This window comes from Chiloscyllium punctatum, chromosome 17 (genome assembly GCF_047496795.1).
Source record: "Chiloscyllium punctatum isolate Juve2018m chromosome 17, sChiPun1.3, whole genome shotgun sequence".
NCBI lineage: Eukaryota > Metazoa > Chordata > Chondrichthyes > Orectolobiformes > Hemiscylliidae > Chiloscyllium > Chiloscyllium punctatum.
Genome location: NC_092755.1, coordinates 7,883,272 through 7,901,601, shown reverse-complemented (window position 1 = coordinate 7,901,601; position 18,330 = coordinate 7,883,272). Strand labels below are relative to the sequence as shown.

The window sequence follows — 18,330 nt, the reverse complement described above, 5'->3', positions numbered from 1 at the left end:
TAAAAAACAGTATTTTTACACACCTTCTGTATTACAATGTCCACATGCAATGTGGTTACGGTCCTTCCCTCATGATACAGACACCCGATCCTGTAGAACACCTAATCTTGGATGAACATCGCTATGGATATCCCCAGCTTCCTATTGCTTAATAGTGTTTGACAGGTGCTATAATCTCCAGGCCATGGGATCTCTGTGCATTTTATTTCCTCACATTACAAAATTAATTGCTGCAGTCCTTTGGGCCTCTCACTATGCCTTATTTACGATTCTCAAGAATATGTAATTAGAAACTTTTTAAATGTTCTGAGCAACTTTAAAATAGTAACTATTTCTGACAATCAAACCCTGTCTGTTTCCCTGACAGCCGCTGTGGAAGTTAGCTGGGTTCTTTCCTGCAGTTGGTGTTTATTCATTCACTGGGACAATTATTCTTTCATTAATGAAAGTCAGGGTTGGTCATTTTTCTGTGTGCCTGCATTCCCTTATCACTATCTGGAATATGACTGTCTGGAATAGCATACTTATGGACTTGGAGTAGGATTGTACAAAATGTTCTTTTTTTAAATTTAAGACTGAAACAGACTGTTCGTCTTATTTATCTCCCCTCCACCATTTTGTGTTTTAATTCCAAGGCAGGCTGCTCGGGGCTTCCCTACAGCAGCAAATCAATAAGGATTTCAGCATTAAAATAAAAATCAACATTCACAACAATTAGGAAACAGTACCATGCAATACGCTTACGTCACTGAGACTTAATTCCACACTTAAAGCCGACTATACTGATTTGATCAATGATTACATATTAAATATAAGTAACAATTAGTGTTAAAGCTAGTCACTGTAAACTTAAAATGATTAGAAATGTCATATTACAATCCGCAACATGTCGAATTGGAGTCTAAAACAATCAGACGTATCTTCATTTGTAAGGCTGAATATGAATCCAATGATTTCTGTGAACATTCAAATGAGAAGATATCAGATATTTCCTGTCAGTGTTGGATGAGGAATCATTGCTTGGTTTGTGGTTGTGTTGACCTGGAATAAAAGATAATTTTTTCTTTGTAAAATTGGCACTACGAAATAATGATTTAAATTGAAATGTGAATCTCACGATATTTGTTAGAAAACCTAAATTAAATTACTGTGTGATTGTTGGACTAACAATGAATTGGTAATCTATTTTAGAACACTGACACATTAAGTGATTCAATATTTCCAAACGGGTTTGCTGTGATATGGTACTAAGCACATATGCTCTTACTTAAAAATTAAAATAATGGCAATTGAAAGAAAGATAAATACACATACCATGCGCTTATTGTAAATTCATGCAAAATACAACTGCTGAATATGTTTAAAGCAGTTTTTCCTGAAATGAAAAGATAACTAGAATGATTCGCAGCAGGATGTAATCGCAAAACAAAAAAAATCATTCAATGTGACTATTCAGCTGCAGGCAGCTCCCCTTCCTTACACACATGTAAAACTTCCAACAATTCAAAATTTACTCTGATAAAGAAAAGAACATACGCATGTAAATTCTTTTTTCTTGTTGACAAAAAAGTCACAAATTTGAATTTTTTTTAGCTTTAAAATATTTAACTATTACTGTGATCAGAAATACAATAAATCTTCATGTTGAAGAAAAATCAAATCAAATCAAATCAAAATACACATCGATATTCACAATAATTGGGAGAGTGAACACAACAATATCTTTCCATCAGTTAATGTACTGAGCCATAATTCCACTGTTATATCCCTTACTGGATTGATCAATTATTAGATATTAACAATAACTAAATTATTAATATGCTATCATTGAACTGAATATTAATGAGAAATCTCATTAATGTTTGAACGAGCAATGTGTCAACATAAACAGTAATTATTAGTGAAATGTCTAAGATATCTCTTCATCGATGAGGCTGAAATTACTTTGATTGTTGAAACGAGTAGCATTCAGATATTTATAATGAGCATTGGCTGCAAATCAATGCTTTTTGGTGTAGACCTGAAAGATTTTGTTATTGTAGTATAGGCAGTAAGAAATTATGATGTGCATCTCACCTTACTGAATATTTTCAAGTTTTCTAACAGGTTTCTGGTCCAATCTTCAGTTTAACATGGGTAATGTTGGGTCAGAACATCAATAACTGCAAACATTTTAAACACATCTCCATCAAAGTTGCTAATCTGATAATTCAGAACAAATATCAAAAAATTACCTCTGTAAATTTAATTGACTATATTTTTAGATTATAGTCAAGTTCGTTCTCTACTTATTTCCTTCCTATTTCTGACACCAGTGGCTAAATATTGATTAGATTAAATGTCATATGAGTTAGACATTAGCTTTCTCTCAAAGATCTGTACAGCACAGGAATGGGCCATTTGGCCCATAACATTGTGTTGAACATAATGCAAAAGAAACTCATCCCTTCTGCCTACACTTGGTCTATATCCTTCCAAATTATCGAAATGAACATTAAAGAGCCTTAATGTATCTGCTTCCACCACCAACCCTGGAAGTTCATTCCAGACACCAATCACTCCCTGTGTACAAAACAAATTGCCCCTTACATTCCCCTTGAACTTTCCCTCCTGACCTTAAACACATGTCACATAGTTTTTGACACGTCAACTCTGGGAAAAACTTTCTGACCGTCAACCCTATCTATGTATCTAATGATTGTACAGACTTCCATCAAGTCTACCCCCAGTCTCCGCCACTTCACAAAAAAGCAATCTGAGTTTTTCTCGCCTCTCCAAATCCAGGCAGCATCCTGGTAAACGCCCTCTGTACCCTCTCCAAAGCCTCCATACCCTTCCTGGAACATGGCGAACAAAAGTGAATACAATACTTTAAGTATGCCTTAACCAAAGTGTTAAAGTGTTACAACATGACTTCCTGACTCTTGTAACCAGTTCCCTGACCAATAAAGGCAAGCATGCCATTTGCTTTCCTAACCACCTAATTACTTGCATGGTCACTTTCAGGGAGCCATGGTCTTGAACGCCAAGATCCCTTTGAATAATAAAGCTGTTAGGGTCCTGCCATTAACTATCTACTTTTAAATAACATTTGAGCTTCCAAAGTGAAACACCTCACACTTGTATGGATTAAACTTCACCTTTAATTACTCTGCCCATATCTGCAATTTATCTTTTTCCTGCTGCATTATTTGACAACACTCTACATTGTCCCCAACTGCACTGAACGTTATATCATCTGCAAACTTATTAACTCACCCAATTAGATTTTAATCCATGTCACTTCTATATAATTGCATCGCAAACAGAAGGGTTCCAGTACAGATCCCTGTGGGAAAAAGACAGAAAATGAGGGAAATGCAGAATTCTTGAAGAAATGAGGTTTTTTCAATGACAGAATAATTCTGATGAATAATCTTCTAAGGTGTGATTTTTTAAAAAAATTAACCAATATTTTAATTCTGAGTTTATTGATCTTAATGAATATCCAGTACAAACTGCTTTGAAAATATTGTATCATTTTAAGTGTTGCGTTCTCATATTAAATATTATTTAATTGTCATTTCAATTATCACACCATCATGAGATTTACATTTTCGTTCAGTCCATTATTTATTAGAGACAGTATCATAATGAAATATTGACATTCTTTTCAGGTCAACACACCTGCAATCAACCAAAGTTCTCTCACCCAACACTCATTCTAACTCTCTCATTCTCTTTCATTTGAATTCTCGTATTAATGGAAGGATCATTAATCAGTCTTATCAATTAAGAAATTGCTAACTATTTTTCACATAAATATTTCATTTTTTTTCCAACATATTGCACAATTACATCGCAATAAGGGTTTTCTCATCATTCTTAAATTTGTTATCAGCCATTTTAAAACTAATTATTACCAAAATCTAACCGGTAATCATTGTTGAAATCCAATATCTCCAGCTGTATATGTGGAACTATGTCTCAGTACATCAACTGATACAAACAATATTGCACTCTACAATCTCTTAATCTTAGCAAAAATAATTTTAAGTGTGGAATCTTAGCTGGATTGAATTGGTTGTAAGAAAAAGTGCAGTCTGAAGAAAGGTCACTGGGCCCAACTCTCACCACAGATGCTGCCAGACCTGCTGAGTTATTTTCCAGCAATTACTGAGTTTGTTTGTGATTTCCAGCATCCACAGTTTTGTTTACATTCTTGTATTGATTGTATTTCACTTCAATTCTAACATTGCTACATTTCTGATTATTACAATAAGAGCTAAGTATTTTTCATGTTTAGCATTATTTAAATTTCACATGTTCCTTGTGTAAATAAACCAGAATTAACAAATGTTTGTTCTATGCTTTTACAATAAATCTTGAATTCTTAGAAATCACATTTTTTTGAAAATGAGGGAAGTTGTTTTTCGCTGAGTAGTCACATTGAATGACTAATGCTTTATTTCCAATCCATGTGCATTAAAAAGCAGGTTAATTTTAATTTATGCAGATGAATAACTGCTTCAAACAAATTGACTTACTTGATTATCATGAGATTTATGTTTATTTAAGACCATTGTTGCTTCGTTCCATCATTATTAGAAATTACTAATTCTTTTTATCGGTCCATTACACACTGGAACTGTCTAATACAATCCTAGTCCAATTATAACTATAAATATCAGAGCAGTTTTCCCTGTGAATAAACACAGTAAGTATGTGATTATAGTCCTGCCATTCCTGCGTGGGAATATTATGGAGGGCTCTGGTAATGTGTGTACTAGTAGACCAGGAGCCATGGGTTCAATTCCCACCTTCAACAGAGATGTGTCAAAACACCTCAGAGTTGATTAGAAAGTATCTAAGTGTCGACTGAATTGCTTTTCAACCAACATTGTCTCAACTTGTAACTGTTGTTCATTATAATGATCACAACATCTTGAATTTATTTGCTTCACATCACTGATTAAAGTATGAATGTTATTACGCTGCTTCTAAATACCTCTCAACGTTTAATAACTTTGCAGTCTTAAAGATTCTACGGTGTAAATAATATTTAAGGTGAGGGGGAAAGGTTTAAAAGGGGTCTGAGGGGCAACTTTTCCACACAGTGTGTTTCACATATTGGGATGAGCTGTGAGAGGAAGGGCAGTGGCTGATACAATTACAACATCTAAAAGACTTTTGGACAGTTTATTGGATAGAAAACGTCCAAAGAGGTATGGGACAAACACAGTGAAATGGGACTAGTTTAGTTTAGGAAACCTGGCTGGAATGCCAAGTTAGGCTGAATGGTCTGTTTCCATGCTGTATCAGTCTAGCATTCTACAATTCAAACTTCACTGTGATTGGTAAAGGAAAGAACAAACGGGTGTTAATTCTATTTTGTGTCCATAAAAAAGTGACATGAATTTTAAATAATTTTGACACATGAAATAGTTTGCTCTTATTGTGATTAGAAATACAATGAATGTGAGCATTGAAATGAAATATAATTTAATCAATTCAACTGTGTTTCCATGGTTAAAATAAAAATTGATATTCACAATCATTGTGAGTTTGTACATTGCAATATCTTCACATTACTTCTTGTACTGAGCCATTATTACACATTTATACCCCCTACTGAACATTTATACCCCCTACTGAACTAACAATAATTAGATATTAGCAACACTTAGATTTTCGAAAATCTATCAATACACTTGTAAGAAGGAGAAATTTAATTTTGCTACATGACTGTGCAATGTGCAGACATGAACAGGAATTATTGCAGTGAAAAGTCGTTACAGTTTTCTGAATTCATAAAGCAGAGATTACTGTGATTGTTCAAATGAGCAAAAGTCAGTTTACAAAGCGTGTTGCATGCAAAATGATTGGTTCCATTGTGGGATAGTTGACCTGAAAACAATAGCATTGTTGCAATGGATTAAATTAAAATATGGATTAAAAAATATATGGATCTGACGATACACGTTAGAAAGACAAACAAATTATTCAACAATTATTATAAGGATAGTGAATTCCTAATAAATGTTGTATTCTGAACAAATAAATTGACTCAATATTTTAAAAACACTTTGCTCTGATGTTGATTAGATGTACATTAAGGTCGGTAAACTGAAGACTGAAATATAATACCTAGATTGATGGATTGAGGACAATAAATGAGCCATTCAATAGTTATTGAAGAGAATTCTTTTTTGTCAAAATGCAGACAATACAGAAGTAATGTATTTCATTCAATTAGTTTACTTGTAGAAACATGTGACGTGATTTTAATTTATGTAACTTTATACTATCGATGTTCAAACATTTGTGTCTGAATTAAGAAGAAAATAGAAAGATAATGAAAGTGAATATGAGAGTGACCACAAGATACAGTCCATGACATTTGATAGAAAAAGGAATTTGCATAATCTCGTGACTATTTAGTGTTAATAAATAATTTACTTCTCAGGTACTGAAGCAGTCCAAGTCCAAGTACAACAAGATCTGGACAATATCCAGGCTTGGGCTTACAGGTGGCAAGTAACATACATGCCACACAAATGCAGGCTATCACATATAAGACATAACCAAACCACCATCCCTTGACACTCGATGGTGTTACCATGAATGAACACCCACTAGCAACATTATCCTGGGGATAATCATTGATCAGGAACTGAATTGGTCTCACCACATAAATATAGTGGGTACAAGAGAAATTCAACTCCTGGCTTCTGAAATCTTGTCCAAACGCTACCAGGCACAAGTCAGGAGTGTGATGGAATACTCCCCACTTGCCTGGATGAGTGCAGCCCTAACAACACTCAAGAAAGTTGATACCATCCGGAATAAAGCAGCCCGCTTGATTGGCACTGCTGCGACTGAACATCAGTGGGGGTGAGGGTGGATGATTGTGGATGTCCTAGCTACAATCTCTGCCTCTTCTTATTAACAAAGATAAAAGAATCTTACATTGTTCAACTTTCTCATCAAAACTGAGTACAGTATTCACCCTAGCCCTCTTTTATACCAACCAGCAGCATTTCCACCATCAATAGCAGCTTCTCTTAAAATATTTTGTCAGTAACTTGTAATTAACTGGTTACGACAATTACAACTGAAAATGTGTTGCTGGAAAAGCACAGGTCAGGCAGCATCAAAGGAGCAGGTGAATCGACGTTTCGGGTATAAGCCCTTCTTCACCAAGTCCTGAAGGAGCAGTGAACCACATTTTGAAATGATCTTTCTGAACATAATATAGATCAGGTTAAAACTGAAGTAGGTGTCTTACACAACTTGCTGCAAGGACACAGACAGTAGAATCTGAGGTGATCATGAGGATGTGGAGGTGAATGTGGGAGACAAGCTGGGACTGGATTGGATTAGTCACTGTGAGGGGGAACAAATGCTGGATGGAGGGTTTCAGCAGCTGATGGACTGACGCTCAGGTGAGCCATCGGAAACTGAGCAAGTGACCACCATCTAATAGGACAGAGAAACTGATCCATCAGCCTGAAACTGACTGACCACGTGGCTGTCAGTGACTCCAACACAAGTGAATGGAAACATTGCTCAGAGCCTGTTTCTGTAACATTCAACACAACCAGGAAATGGAAAGTGAATAATGAGCTGAAAACAAAGCCACTGCTCTGTTAGAGTCAAAATCATTTAATGTTCAGTTATTCAACATTATTGACTCTCAGAATATTCTAACCTGCAGAATCACAGTAAAAGGGGAAAGTAAACAATATTCTTGGCAAAGATCGAATGAACCAACTGCTTGTATAAAAACAGCTCAGAACAAAGGGGCTGAATCCTCCACAAACTGATAAACACAGGTACCATCAGATTTATAGATAGAGATTGGAATTCATCAGAAAAACCCTTCCCTGCTGATGGTGTGTGGTAGACACCATTCCCAGTGAGAACTGCCACTTACTTCCTTTGAAAGGAATCTCTGTTTTCCCTCAGAAAAGCAGGTGTGTCGCGCACTTACAGATTGAATTACAGACAAAGGAAACCTGATCAGGGACTCGCAGGTTAATTAAGCTATTAATGACAGTCCATTGCACACACCAAGAGCTTAGACCACAACAGATTCTAGTGAAACCAACAATGCAATGAAAAAGGTGAATTCGTCTTTGTAATCATGCAGCCTCTCTTAATCAAATAATCCCAGTCAACTTCCAAACATTTTAAAACTATTAATACCAATGTATACATATTTATTTACTTTCCTAATTTCCTCCAAAAATATATATCTGACTATTCTCTTTAAAATATATTTTAAATGGTCAATTCATCATCACAATTCATTTCCAATTATTCTTAGTGCAAAACAACTTGCAAACTAAAATAATTTTCATGTCAATAATGACACTGGAAATTTTGTTATGTAGTTTACCCATATTTCCAAATCTTGTTTTGGTCAATTATTGCAGTGAAGCTAAAATTAAAGTCTATTTATTTTCTTTGATATTCCCTAATAAGAATGCTTTTGGTGTAATGGGGGAGAAGCATTAAAATAAAATTCAATTTTCAATGCAAGAACTGGAACAAATAATCACATATTATTGAGTTCATTCATTGTCGTTGATTATCAGGTTTATTTTCACTATATGATCACATTAAATTCACTTAAATAATCACAGTACAATTCTCACCTCTATAGATATGTCGAGTGAATGTCAAACTATTCTTATTTTAAGTAAAACCAAATTCACATTTTGTTCTGTTTTATTCCAGGAATGACAGGATGTGTTACATTATTATGGGAAACAGGAACAAGTGAAGGTGGTGGCTCTCAGACGTGAGGCCTTAAAGCCAAAGGGCCAGGTGGTAGTTACAGTGGGGGAGGGGGGGTAGAGGGGTGGGGGGGGGGGGGGGGGGAAGGTACCCAGTGCCCCGCTGTCCTCAGAAGGCAGTGAGGATGGTGACACTGACTGGAACGGGTTAGATGGTGAAGTGCCCATGTATGGACAGAGGGACGGCAATGGGTGCGATCACCCATCACCCTGTAATGCCCAGAAGGCCAGGTCCATGGCACCACTGGGCATCAAAGGTCAACTTGGACAGACAGTAGGGAGCAACAAAGGGAACTGACAGAAACCAAACATGAACAGTTCACCTGCTGAATGACAGATGTTGGTGTGTTAACACCCAGCCTGATAGAGAAATGGCAGTAATGGGCCTTATTGGGAGAATATGGATGAATTAGTTGAGGTACAGTCTCACCGATGATGGTGTTAGGCCAAAATCTCTCAGGCCAAGATACCCTGACGTGTACATCAGAACCTGTCCCTGCAATGAGAATATGGGGGTGTGAGCCGGTTCCCCCCAGTGCACAGCCGACCAGTGTCTCCAGGCATTTACAGATATTACAGTAAAACACTGGGGAGGGGACAGGCTTTATGGGCTAAAATAACCTTGGTGACTCAGGGACCCAAGGTTAATATTGAGGATCACACAGAGAGGAAGCCTGAGGTGTGTAAGGACCACGGGGGATTACTAAACCCCATTCTGTGATGATGATATCAGTTTGTTGTTTTTAAACTGGGACCCCATTTAACTGTAATTATAAACATGGGACACCCAGTGGGAGATCATTCTAATCACATTCTGAATTGGGCCATGGGAGCTGAGGCAAACTCAGAAACACAGGGGAACAGCTGCAGTACACAGAGGGTAACCAGACCCACAATGTTACAAGGGAAGCAGGAAAGGGCACATAGCCAAGGAACGTAGGCAGAGAGAAGGAGATAGATGTTCACATTGTGTGTGTGCATCTGTTCACTTATGGAACATGAATATTCATTGACGCTGTGTTTGGGAACCAGCAGAACAAATATTAATACAGGAGCATCTATATCAGTTACCGACACGGATTTGCCCCTCACCTCTCAATTACTAAAATGAGAGCAGTTGGAGAGGGAATTGAGGAAGGTGGATGAAATGAACCTCTCCTGACGCAGATGACGGATATGGCAAAATATATTCAGATATGGGGGTGGGAAGATGAGGAAGGGACCATTCTGGGAGTTGTCAGTTTCGAACAGTTAGGACCAACTATTGATGCAGAGACACAAACTGTAATATGGGAACAACCTGGTCAGGCCCGGGACAGGAATCAAAGGAGAGGCGACATCTCCAGAGTAGTTACCTTGCAGAGAGACTGGAACAGTCAGGGAATCTGGGGAGGTATAGCTAGGACCCAAACAGCAGTGTGGGTAACACAACCAGGAATGCGGTTTATTACCTGTAGATCCTGTAAAGATCGAGGGCCCTCTCACTCCCCACACAAACAGAATCCCATCAAAGCTGGGGCCAGGAGGCAGTAATTGTGACAGTAACAGATCGACAGAAGCAGTGAATAGTCAGACCGACACTATCCCAGAATAACTCACAGAAGCCGGACGGCTCATCCCACCTCATTATTGAGTATACCTCCCTCAGTAAATCCACCACTAAAGAGTATCCGACATTAGCGAACCACACCACTGTATTTAATGGATTGAAATCGCAAAAGGATATAGTCTCAGCCCTTGATATTGTGAATGGGTTCTGGTCCATACCTGTGCACCTGGAATCTCAGAATAAGCTGGCGTTTACTGGCTGAGGAAAGCAGTACATCTGGATCCAGTTACCTCAGGGATCCCACAATATTCCACTATATCCCACCGATATATGGCTGATGGAGTTAGTCACATTGACCTTACCAACACCTCATCACCTCAGTTGGTGTGAAAGAACATATCCAGATATTAAACAGAATACAGGGTCAGGTCAGGCAGGCCGGGCTTAAAATTAACCCACAGAGAGTGGGAAGGTCGGGAGAGATGTACCTGGGACATCACATCAGGGAGATCAAATCAGGAAGGGAGAGGGGACAATCCCAGCAGAACAATAGACCATGATTTCAAAACTATTCACCCCCACACCGTGAAGGGGGTAAGGCAAACTTTAGGATTGTTTAATTACTGTGGGAATTTTGTGGAGAATTCTCCAGAATTGGCAGAACCATCACAAGCCCTGACAGAAGCACGGACATTAGCCAGGGGTCAGGGAGTCAACATGTACACATGTACAGTCAGCATGCCTTTGGTATTGTTCATGACCATGTGTTGGCCTGTGCTCGGTAAGGGTATATCACCCTGTCTGGGGCATGTAGAGCATGAAGGACAGGTCAGAGAGTTAGTGGAAGCAGCTAACTTTCCCAGTGAAGCAGCAATAATGAAGATTAGAGCTCACAGGGTAGTAGAAACCCCACACCAACGGGGCAGTAAGTATGTGGGTAAGACGAGTGAAATACTGACTGAAACAGGGCAGACATTTGGGGAAGAGGCAGTGGCAGTAACTGCAGAAGTGAGTAAGGAAAGTTTAAAGACTTTTGCAGATACAGCCCCACAATTGAGAATAATTTCATCAAAAGGCTTATAATTCTAGATTTGCACTGAAATCAAATTCCACATCTACTGTGATGGGATTTGAATCAGGGTCCACAGAATATTACCTGGGTCTCTGGATTAACAGTTCGGCAACGATAAGGGTGGAAACCAAATCCTTGATCAAACAGGTAGAAATTAAGGAGAGCTGATAGAATGGAGGAGAATTGAAGGGAATTGGGGAAGAGAATGACCAAGTTTAGGTTCAAGGCAGCAGAAACTAAAGCCACCAACAGGGAGGAGAATAAAAGAAGAAACACTGACACAGCTGGAATTGGATAAATGCAGATACCTCAGGGAGGGGTGGAACTACGCTGGGAGGACAGGGTGAAGGCACGGACAGGTTTAAAAGCAGTGAACCACATTTTAAAATGATCTTCCTGAACATAATATCGATCAGGTTAAAACTGAAGTAGGTGTCTTACACAACTTGCTGTAAGGACACAGACAGTAGAATCTGAGGTGATCATGAGGATGTGGAGGTGAATGTGGGAGACAAGCTGGGACTGTATTGGATTAGTCACAGTGAGAGGGAACAAATGCTGGATGCAGGGTTTCAGCAGCTGATGGACTGACGCTCAGGTGAGCCATCGGAAACTGAGCAAGTGACCACCATCTAATAGGACAGAGAAACTGATCCATCAGCCTGAAACTGACTGACCACGTGGCTGTCAGTGACTCCAACACAAGTGAATGGAAACATTGCTCAGAGCCTGTTTCTTTAACATTCATCACAACAGGAAATGGAAAGTGAATAATGAGCTGAAAACAAAGCCACTGCTCTGTTAGAGTCAAAATAATTTAATGTTCAGTTATTCAACATTATTGACTCTCAGAATATTCTAACCTGCAGAATCACAGTAAAAGAGGAAAGTAAACAACATTCTTGGCAAAGACAGAATGAACCAACTGCTTGTATAAAAACAGCTCAGAACAAAGGGGCTGAATCCTCCACAAACTGACAAACACAGTTACCATCAGTTTATAGATAGACAATGAAATTCTTCAGAAAAACCCTTCCCTGCTTATGGTGTGTGGTAGAAAACATTCTCAGTGAGAACTGCCACTTATTTCCTTTGAAAAGAATCTCTGTTTCCCCTCAGAAAAGCAGGTGTGTTGCGCACTTACAGACTGTCATACAGACAAAGGAAACCTGATCAGGGACTCTCACTAATAGCTTAATTAACCTGCGAGTCCATTGCACACAACAAGAGCTTAGACCACAACAGATTCTAGTGAAACCAACAATGCAATGAAAAAGGTGAATTAGTCTTTATAATCATGCAGCCTCTCTCAATCAAATAATCCCAGTCAACTTCTAAACATTTTAAAACTATTAATACCAATGGATACATATATATTTCCTTTCCTAATTTCCTCAAAAAAAATCTGATTATTCTCTTCAAAATATATTTTAAATGGTCAATTCATAAACACAATTCATTTCCAATTATTCTTCGTGCAAAACAGCTTGCAAACTAAAATAATTTTCATGTCAAAAATGACACTGGAAACTTTGTTATGTAGTTTACCCATATTTCCAAATCTTGTTTTGGTCCATTATTGCAGTGAAGCTAAAATTAAAGTCTATTTATTTTCTCTGATATCCTTCCATTACTTTATTCCTTAATAACAATGCCCATGGTGTAATGGGTGACAAGCATTAAATAAAATTGAATTTTCAATGCAAGAACTTGTACAAATAATCACATATTATTCAGTTCATTCATTATCCTTGATTATGAGGGTTATTTTCACTGTATGATCACTTTAAATTCACTTAAATAATCACAGTAGAATTTTCACCTTTAAAGATATGTAAAGTGAATGTCAAATTATTAATGTTTCAAGTCAAACCAAATTCACATTTTGCTCTGTTTTATTCCAGGAATGACAGGATGTGTTACATTATTATGGGAAACAGGAACAAGTGAAGGTGGTGGCTCTCAGACGTGAGGCCTTAAAGCCAAAGGCCCAGGTGGTAGTTACAGTGGGGGGAGATACCGGGTGCCCCGCTCTCCTCAGAAGGCAGTGAGGATGGTGACACTGACTGGAATAGGTTAGATGACAAAGCACCCACGTATGGACAGAGGGACGGCAATGGGTGGGATGACCCACCACCCTGTAAGGCCCAGAAGGCCGTGTCTATGGCACCGCTGAGCATCAAAGCTCAAACTTGAACAGACAGGAGGGGGGCAAGAAAGGGAACTGACAGAAACCAAACTGAACCGTTTACCTGGCTGTACGATAGATGTTGGTGAATGAACACCCAGCCTGATAGAGAAATGGTAGTAATGGGCCTTATTGGGAGAATATGGATGAATTAGTTGAGGTACAGTCTCACCGAAGATGGTGTTAGGCCAAAATCTTTTAGGCCAAGATGCCCGGACGTGTACAGCAGAACCTGTCTCTGCAATGAGAGGGTGAGGGTGTGAGCCGACCCCCCCAATCACAGCCGATGAGTGCCTCCAGGCATTTACAGATATTGCAGGGACACACTGGGGAGGGGACAGACTGAATAGGCTAGAATAACCTTGGTGACTCAGAGACCCAAGGGTATTATCGAGGATCATACAGAGAGGAAGCCTGAGGTGTGTAAGGAGCACGTGGGGATTACCAAACCCCAACCTGTGATGATAAAATAGGTTTGATGTATTTAAAAGATGACATGGGACCCCATTTAACTGTAATCATAAACATGGGACTCCCAGTGGGAGATCATTCTAACCACATTCTGAATTGGGCCATGGGAGCTGAGGCAAACTCAGAAACACAGGGGAATAGCTGCAGTACAGGGAGGGTAACTCGACCCACAATGTTACAAGGGAAGCAGGAAAGGGCACATAGACAAGGAACGTAGGCAGAGAGAGGGAGATAGATGTTCACATTGTGTGTGTGCCTGTGTTCACGTAGGAACATGAATATTCATTGACGCTGTGTTTGGGAACCAGCAGAACAAATATTAATAAAAGGAGCATCTATATCAGTTACCGACACAGATTTTCCCCTCACGCCTCAATTACTAAAATGAGAGCAGTTGGAGAGGGAATCAAGGAAGCTGGATGAAGTAAATCTGTCCCAATGCAGATCATGGATATGGCAAAATATATTCAGATATGGGGGTGTGAAACTGAGGAAGGGACCATTCTGGGAGATGCCATTTTAGAACAGTTCAGAGCAACTATTGATGTAGAGGCACAAACTCTAATATGGGAACAACCTGGCCAGGCCCGGGACAGGAAGCAAAGGAGAGGCGACATCTCCAGAGTAGTTACCTTGCAGGGAGACTGGAACAGTCAGAGAATCTGGGGAGTTATAGCTAGGACCCAAACAGCATGGCGGGTAACTTAAACAGGAATGTGGGTTATTATCTGTAGATCCTGTAAAGATCGAGGGCCCTCTCACTCCCCACACAAACCGGATCCCATTAAAGCTGGGGCTGAGGAGGCAATAATTGTGACAGTAACAGATTGAGAGAAGCAGGGAATACTCAGACCAACAGTATCCCAGACTAACTCACAGAAGCCAAACGGCTCATCCCACCTCAGTATTGATTATACCTCCCTCAGTAAATCCGCCACTAAAGAGTATCCTACAGTAGTGAACCACACCACTTTACTTCATGGATTAAAATTGCAACAGGATACAGTCTCAGCCCCTGATATCGTGAATGGGTTCCTGTGGACCTAGAACGGTCAGAATAAGCTAGTATTTACTGTCTGAGGAAAGCAGTAGACCTGGATCCAGTTCCCTCAGGGACCTCATAATATTCTAGTATATCCCACCGATATATGGCTGATGGAGTGCATCGATTTAATCTTACCAACACCTCATTACCTCAGTTGGAGAGAAAGAACATATCCGCATATTACACAGAGTATTGGGTCAGGTCAGGCAGGCCTGGCTTAAAATTAACCCACAGAGAGTGGGAAGGTCGGGAGAGATGTACCTGGGACATCACATCAGGAAGATCAAATCAGGAAGGGAGGGGGACAATCCCAGTGGAACGAAAGACCACGATTTCAAAACTATTCACCCCCACACCATGAAGGGGATAAGGCAAACTTTAGGATTGTTTAATTATTGGAGGACTGTTTTGGAGAATTACCCAGAAATGGCAGAACCATCACGAACCCTGACAGAAGCGCGGACATTAGCCAGGGGTCAGGCAGTCAGCATATACACAGACAGACAGCATGCCTTTGGTATAGTTCATGACCATGTGTTGGCCTGTGCTCGGTAAGGGTATATCACCCTGTCTGGGGCATGTAGAGCATGAAGGACAGGTCAGAGAGTTAGTGGAAGCAGCTAACTTTCCCAGTGAAGCAGCAATAATGAAGATTAGAGCTCACAGGGAAGTAGAAACCCCACACCAATGGGGCAGTAAGTTTGTGGGTAAGGCAGGTGAATAGACAATAGGCAATAGGTGCAGGAGTAGGCCCTTCTGCCCTTCGAGACAGCACCACCATTCATTATGATGATGGCTGATCATCCTTAATCAGTATCCTGCTCCTGCCTTATCCCTATAACCCTTGATTCCACTATCCTTAATAACTCTATCCAATTCTTTCTTGAAAGCATCCAGAGACTTGGCCTCCACAGCCTTCTGGGGCAGAGCATTCCATACACCCACCAATCTCTGGGTGAAGAAGTTTCTCCCCAACTCTGTTCTAAGTGGCCTACCCCTTATTTTTAAACTGTGTCCTCTGGTTCAGGACTCACCCATCAGCGGAAACATGCTTCCTGCCTCCAGAGTGTCCAATCCTTTAATAATCTTATATGTGAAATACTGACTGAAACAGGGCAGACATTTGAGGAGATGGCAATGGCCGTAGCTACAGAAGTGAGAGAGGAAGGTTTACAGATATTCCCAGAAACGGTCCCACAACAGGAGAAACAGGAATGGGAAAAGCGTGGGGCAGTAATAGGACACAACAGAGTCTGGATGATCCAGCAGTGCCACTACACTGTATAAGACAAACATTATTAAAAACATATCATGGGCTGGCCCATACTGGGGAGGATAAAATGCAATATCAGATGATCCACGACAATCCTTGCCTGGAACAGGGAGAAATACAGCAAGGTTTTGTCGAAGGTGTGTAGTCTGTTCACAGTGTGAGCCAGGGAAAGCAATAAAATGGAGGCAGCAGCAGGGACCCAGGGGTCCATGGGAGCAACTACAGATGGATTTTACACACACACCCATCCCAATCCCAGGGAAGGATGTCCTGCTGGGCTTTAATAAATAGGTTTACTCAGTGGGTGGAAGCATTCCCCTGCAGATTCTGACCAAGGGACAAATGTTACAGGGAACATAGCTAAAGAGCTATGTGCCCTGTTTGGTACTGAACAGAAATCCCATCACCATACTACCCCCAGAGCTCTGGGACAGTCGAAGGAATGACGCAGACACTGAAAGCTAGTCTGACTAAGGCTCTCTCAGAGACAGGACAGCGATAGGTTACAGTACTATCCAGCAGCCTAATGAAATGGAGGACAACCCCAGCAAAGCGACGGGACTGTCCCCCTTTGAATTAGTGACTGGATGGACTATGCAGATGCCACAGGGTATGGTAGTGGGAGGGCTGGAGATGTCCAATGACAAGGATAGGGTTAAACCATTTGTGAAAGAACTGGCAAAGCAGCTGCATGAGCTGAGAGAATCAGAGACTGGGAAAGGAAACATGGAAATATCCGAGCTGACATTCCAAACCCTGAGTTCAGGTCAGGGGGAAAATATTACTGGAACATATGAAGTAAGCACATCAAAATGCTGGACTTACCTGGGGGAGACAGAGAGGGACCTCTCCCATCCTGTATTAGTAAGGAGCTCTGAATAAACGTTGGTCATGCTGCTCAACACAGAACTCAAGGCTCCTCTTTGATATTTCTCCCAGCAACAGTTGTGCAGGGGCATGTTGCTGGCTGGAGGTCTATGGCTAGTGCTGTTCCACAAGGATCAGAACTGGGACATCTGTTGCTTGTAATGTATATAAATGAAAAGTTTGAAAATGTAAACGTTTTAATTAGCAAGTTTGTAGATGGCACAAACTGTTGAAGTTGTGAATCGTGAAGAATGATGTCAAAGGATACAGCAAGAAAGAGATGAGTCAGAAAGTTTTGTGGAGAAATTGCAGATATATTTTAATTCAGACAAGTGTGAGGTGATGCATTTTGGAAGACACAAAGCAAGAGGAATGTATACAATAAACGGAAGGGTCCTGAGCAGCCCTGATATACAGAGGGATCTTCAGTTGCAAGCTGAATGATCCCTGAAAGTGGTGAAGGAGGTGAATGGCAGGCTTGCCTTCTTCTGTCAGGGGAGTGAATATAAAACTATAATCAGGCCACCTTTGGGGTATTGTGTGCCGTTTTGATCACCACATTACAGGAAGAATGTGAAGGCTTTTGGGAAGGTGGAAACAGGTTTACCAGGATGTTGCCTGGATTGGGAGAGGTTAGAAAATCTTGGATTGTGTCTTTGGAAAGTCAATGGCTGTGGGGTGACCCAACTGGCACAGACAGAGTTTGTAAACCATGGTTTACTTCAGAAATTGTATCTCTTGTTAAGAAGAAAGAGGCTTATGTGTTGATAAGGCAAAATGGTACAGATGAAGCAATAGAGAGTTACAGATCAGCTAGGAAGGATTTAAAGAGAGAGTTAAGAAAAGCAAAGGGAGGACACGAGCAGTCTTTTGCAAACAGAATAAAGGATAACCTTGAAATTTTCTATAGGCCTGTGAAGAATAAAAGGGTGATTATGGTAGGACTAAGGCTAATCAAAGACAGAAGTGGGAAGTTGAGTGTGGACCCTGCAGAGATCGGAGAATTGCTAAATGAATATTTCTCATCGGTGTTTACACAGGAAAAGGAGAATATTGTAGAGGACAAAAATGAGGTGCGAGATATT

General features: G+C 40.1%; 1 long non-coding RNA gene across 3 annotated transcripts in view; it reads right to left on the bottom strand.

Annotated features, from left to right (window-relative positions):
• Positions 1-551: 551 nt before the first annotated feature.
• LOC140487731 (uncharacterized) overlaps positions 552-18,330 on the bottom strand; it is a 39,067-nt gene continuing 21,288 nt past the window's right edge. For all 3 annotated transcript variants that reach the window (XR_011962910.1, XR_011962911.1, XR_011962909.1), the window contains 2 exons: positions 2,077-2,202; positions 552-1,041 (listed from right to left, as the gene is read on the bottom strand). This is a non-coding gene — a long non-coding RNA (uncharacterized lncRNA). The remainder of the gene's footprint in view (positions 1,042-2,076; positions 2,203-18,330) is intronic.